The sequence below is a fragment of the Equus caballus genome, chromosome 23, assembly GCF_041296265.1.
Source record: "Equus caballus isolate H_3958 breed thoroughbred chromosome 23, TB-T2T, whole genome shotgun sequence".
In the NCBI taxonomy this organism is placed as follows: Eukaryota; Metazoa; Chordata; class Mammalia; order Perissodactyla; family Equidae; genus Equus; species Equus caballus.
The window spans coordinates 34,174,907-34,180,906 of record NC_091706.1 but is presented as its reverse complement, the minus strand read 5'-3'; positions in this window follow the sequence as shown (position 1 = coordinate 34,180,906).

Sequence of the window (6,000 nt, the reverse complement as noted above, 5' to 3'; positions counted from 1 at the left end):
GATAGTGGTTATTATGTGGAAGAAAAAATGTTCCAGGATCACATAAACCTGGAGAACCCTGGAGTAAACGAAATTTTATTGTTTGTTGTTGTTGTTGTTTTGTTTCATTTTTATTTATTGCAGGGCTTCTATGATGAGCCTTTAATTGTGAATTTCCGGGAGGAGAGTAGAGAAGGAAGATCTAAAACATTTAGCATCCGCTTTGCTAGAAGTCTTTTGAGAGACAGGCAAGACTGTGTTACAACTTTCATGGGCCTCTTCCATCATAAAGAAATACTAAAGATTATATTTTATAACTATGTTGGTATAAAGATGAATATATTAATATTATATAACAATTTTCTTTGACCTAAAAGTTTTGGGTTTTTTTTTTTTTTTTGGCTCTGAGTTTAAAAGAAATTAAAACATTTTTTTGGGCCCCTAACAGTATTGTGGACATTAGGCATTGTACCTACTCTGTCTAATAGGTAAGTGGGCCCTGGGGACAGGGGTTACATAGGAGCAGTGAGTGGCTGCAGTAAACCCACACAGTAGAATGGAGAGGCACAATATGGCATTCCATAAGAGGCTCTGAGAGGGTGGGTTGCAAGATCATTCCTTTCCTTCATGCTATGGTAACTGAAGAAATAAAAGGAGAGTCTTACACACACGTGCTACGGCAAGAAAGCAGACTGTGGCAAATCTCCATGTCATTGATTCTACATGAACTCTATCCTTTCAGAAACGTTCCCCTAAACTAAAATACTGTATCTATTTTTGTGTGTTCAGTGTAAATCTACACAGGGTTAGATACACTAGCTGGAAAAACAGATTCTTAGTTAGTTACTCAATTCTACATATGAATCTAACCATCCGTTCATACTCAGGGCATCTTTGAGAGTAAAATTTCCACAGCTTAAATTGATGTCACTAACCTTTATTACACAGAAGACTTTCAATTCATGGTTCTATTATTTTGACCCAGTGAACTCACTGGGCAGAGATAATGAGAGATGAACAGTGTCAATCCTTCCTTGACAAGTAAAGCAGGCGTGAGGAACTGTGGGTAAGGCTCATGACTTGGGCATGATACCAGGTTTGACTTTGTTAGCCACGTTAACCACATCGCCGAAGACTGATGATTCATCTTGAAAGATCCATTAGTAAAAGGGGATTTTCCCTATGGTCTAGAGATGTTCAATCCAGAACAGTAGTAGTTTGTTTTTCTACTAAGAAGATAATTACTGAAAAGTAAATCGCCACTTTCTGGCTCAGGAGCAAAGGTAAATGGATCCCAGAAAGGCATCAGGTATTTATGAGAATTTGGTGCGTCATAAATGTGGCATTTCAAATTAGTGAGGAAAAGACGGACTTTTTAGTAAGTGGCATCAGACCAACTGACTGGCCGTTTGTGACAAAATAAATTGGATCTTCATGTCACCTTTACGTCAAAGTAAATTCCAGGGGTTTCAAAAATAAAAATGTAAAATAACGGAAATGTAAAAATACTTGAAGAAAACACAAGTGAATATTATTTATAATCTTGGAATGGAGAAGGGCTTTCTAAGCATGACACAAACCCAGAATTAGAAAATACTGATAAATATAACTACATGAAACTTAAAGAATTTCTATACCAAAAAATTAAGAACAAAGAGTCAAGAAGAAACCCTAGAAAGTTATCCATATAATGTAATAAAGGGCTACATTGCCTGATATAAAAAGAGATCACAAATCAGCAAGAAAAGATAAGCAAATAGAAATACAGACAAAGGACAATAATGGCCAATTCCTAGAAGGAAAACAAATGACCAACAGATCTGTCAAAAGATGCTCAACCTCTCTGATGAGAAATACAAAGGAAAACAATGACAATATTTTGCACCTATTAGATTGGCCAAAACAAAAGAAAGCTTGATAATATACTACATTGTTGAAGATGTAAGAAAATAGGCATTTTCATTATACAGTAGTTGTAAGTATAAATAATTTTTGGAAAGGCCTGCTTAGCAATAATCTTTGACCTAGAAATTCCATTTCTAGGAATATATCATACAGAAATACTCAAGAGTGATGGGTGTTTATTGGAAAATAGTCAAGCATTCCAAACATTTTTGTGTTGCACAAGTACACAGAGACGTATATATATGCAGAGCAGCATTGTTGATAATAATGAGTTGGTAACCAAAATGACTATCAATAGGGAATTGGTTAAATAAATTATAGAATACCAAAAAGGAATATTATGAATCATTAAAACAAATGAGGGGGCCCATGTGTTATTAGAAAGGAAATTGTCTGCAATATACTATTAACTGAACATTCAAGTTACATACAGTATGTTTAGAATGATCCCATTATTATTTTTAAAATGCTAAATATTCATCCAAAAATTTTGGAGTAATATTTACCAAACTATAATAGTGATAGTTTACTCTCTCCATCGTAAATAGCTATAATACTTGACCTTTTATAACAAGCACTTGTTATTCTTGTACTCAGAAAAAGGTAGTTTAAAAAAAGAGCAAACAACAATTACCATTAAGAAATTTTAGTTGATTTGTATTTTTTCTAAAAATGCTTTTTCCTCCTCAGGCTCAACTAATCATTAGATATCTTATGGCACTGAAATGCCTAGCAAGAGAATTTGTGATTGGTCAACCTTTTCCCATATACCCGACCTCTGTATGGCTGCTAGTGCCAGATGGAATTGGAAATATTGTCACCATCAGCTTAAAAGTTCATATAGAATTCCTTTATTAAATTCAGAAACCTGGAATCTATGATGAGCACAAACCATGAGATTTCCCTGCTGCTCCAGACACATCAGTGATTGTTTATGAGTCATATTATATATTATAAAAATATAAACTACTATATTCTCCTTGTAGGAAATTTGGTAAATATAAAAGAGTTGAAAGAACAAAATTACTCATAGCTCCTCCACTCAAAGCAACTACGGTTAGCGTGTACTTTTAAAAATTCTTTTTTCCCTACTTCTTCATTTTTACAAATATGTGATCATATCGTATAAACAATTTTTCATCTTGCCTCTTCACTTAGCATATTGTATCACATTATTTAAAAAATTCCTCCGTAAACATCATTTTAATGGTGATATGATATTTTATAATTTACTGAATAATTACTGCATAGCTTGACATGTAAATTTTTTCCCAATTTTCATTGATGTAAATAATGCTCAGTGAACATCTTATGCATAAAGTCTTCTCTTTTTTTCAGGATTTTCCCTTTAGAGTGATTCCTGGGAGCGGGATTACTATATTGAAGAATGTCAAGACTCTTATACAAATGACTAAATTGCTTATTCTTATTTACACTCCCACCAGTAATGAGAGAGGGTGCCTATTTTACTATACTTTTGCAAATATTTTATATTATTATTAAAAACAAACAAAACCGAAAACAATTTGGTAGGTATCAATTGAAGTCTTATTTTAGTCCGCATTTCCTTGCTACAAAGACTGAATAGTTTTTCTGCTGGGTCTGTTAACCACCTTTTTTCCTTTTGTGAGTGTGTGTTTGTATGCTTGTGGGTGTGTGTGCTGTCTGTCTATATCCTTTACCTATTCATCTACCGGTGTCTTAGTGTCTTTCTTATCAAGTTGCAAGAATTCTTCATATATCAAGAGTATTTGTAAACATTTTTTATTTTGAAATAATCCTAAACTTGTAGAAAATTTACAAGTACAGTATAAAGAACAGCAACGTTCATTTTTTTATCGGTGCCATTCCTGCAAGTTTGCCTCCAGTTTGTCGTTTCCCTCTTCACTGTTAGAATTTAGTTTTAATTTTAGACTTAAAATTTGAGTTTACTGGGCATTTTTATCTGAATTGTTTACTCTTTTCTAAGATAATTTTCCCCATTTGAGATATTCAATATTTACTTCCATTTTTGTCAAATTCTTTTAAAATGGTTTGACTTATTTTACACTTATCCTTTTAGTCCATCCAAAAGTATGAGTATCTGAATTGATTTTTCTCAAAATGTTTAATGAGTGTTTCCCAAACAATTTATCAAATAATCTTTCTTTTGTTGTTGGTTTGCAAAGCCCCATTGATCACATATTAAATTTTTATACACAGTAGAGTGTGTTTGGTACATGTGTCTGCCTACTCCTATGTCTATGCTATATGGCTAAAATTATTATAGCTTTAGATAAGTTTGTTCCTCATTGATATAGTCACTTATTTATTTTTCAAACTTTATAATCATTTTGTAAAGAAGATTGTGACTTTAATTGGCATTGAGTTATATGTATAAAATATAATAAACAAATTTATAAAATTTGTTCTCTCCATCGAAGAATGTGACCTCTCTCCTTTTCTATCTTTCAGCAGTTTTGTGGTTTTCTTCACATAGGTCCTTTACATTTCTTAAGATATTAAAATACATTGTGAATAAAATCTTTTTCCATTTTATTTTATTAAGTTTTGTAACTGATTACTGCTGCTATATTAAGAACAAGCAAAAATGTACTCCTCTAATAACAAAGAGCCAATTGTACATTTATTTTATGTCTAGCACCTTATTGGGCTTTAATTCATTCTAGGAATTTCATTTTATTATCATGGCTTTTCTAGTATATAATATCATTCATAAGTAATGATAATTGTTTCCTCTTTTCCAAAATTTAGATCTCATTTCTGTGCCATGTATTATTTGCATTGGCCAGAATTCTAACTCAATGTTAAATAATAATGGTGAAAGTTACACACCTGATTTTGTTTCTAATTTTTTTCTTTTGAGGAAGATTAGCCCTGAGCTAACATCTGCCGCCAATCCTTTTCTTTTTGCTGAGGAAGCCTGGCCTGAGCTAACATCCATGCCCATCTTCCTCTACCTTTTTATATGTGGGATGCCTACCACAGCATGGCATGCCAAGCGGTGCCATGTCTGCACCCGGGATCCGAACCGGTGAACCCCAGGCCACTGAAGGAACGTGTGCACTTTACTGCTGCGCCACCAGGCCAGCCCATGTTTCCAACTTTAATGAATATGTTTCTGTGAAAAATTATGTGGCTATTGGTTTCAGATAGATTTTTTTATATTGAGAATATAGCCTTTTAATTCTAGGTTATTAAAAGGTTTTTTTTAAAAAATATCATGGATAGTCTTGATTTTATTTTATGCCTTTTCAGCAGCTGCTGAAAAGACCTAGGGATTTTTTTCCTTCTTCTTCCTTTGTTGGGCTACTGATGTGATATGTTAATATAATTGAAAATATTAAGCCATCTGTAAGTCCCTAAGATACATTAAACTTCCCTTCTATATTATAATGTATTATCAATTAAATTATCTCTTTGTTTACTTATCTGTAGAAATAATTTCCCCCACTTTATCTCAGTAGATTGACAGCTACTTATAAAGATACATAACATAGAATAGGATGGCAAAAATTCAAGATAGGAAATGATGCGTAGAGTACGCCAGGCGAGGTTAAGGGACTTGCCCAAGTTTACACAACTAGTTAAGTGATAAGGCCAAGTTCAAACTCAGAGCGTGAGCTCTTCACCACCACTCTTGCTCTAGGAGAACCGGCCGTTCTAGATCTTCTAGCTTGATGCTGGGGTAGAGTTCTATTTGAAGGAATGCATGTATCTTTCTATCCTTCTGACGTTCTCCATCAATACTGGGCTTCTCAGCTGAGATTTTATCAAAGTTGGGCAACAATGAGTTTGCATTCCATGATGAGTACCCAGAGTCCGGTTATTTTATATGGCCAGCTACACAGAAGTACATCTGCCTTAACAGACAATTCACCTGGGCGTATGGAAATGAAGGAGATGCAAAACGTCTGGTGCCCAAAATAAAATCCCCCTGTGACAGAAAGGAGAAAGGGAAGAGTCCTAGAGGGAGGGCCAATTTTTCCTACAAAGAGCTTTGGACCTCCTCTAACACAGGTATCAAAGCGTGACCTTTGGTGCCAGGTTTTGTTCCTTATATCACGGGTATAATATTTTTAGTCTGAAATTATTAAGGCAGTAAAACCAGATGCC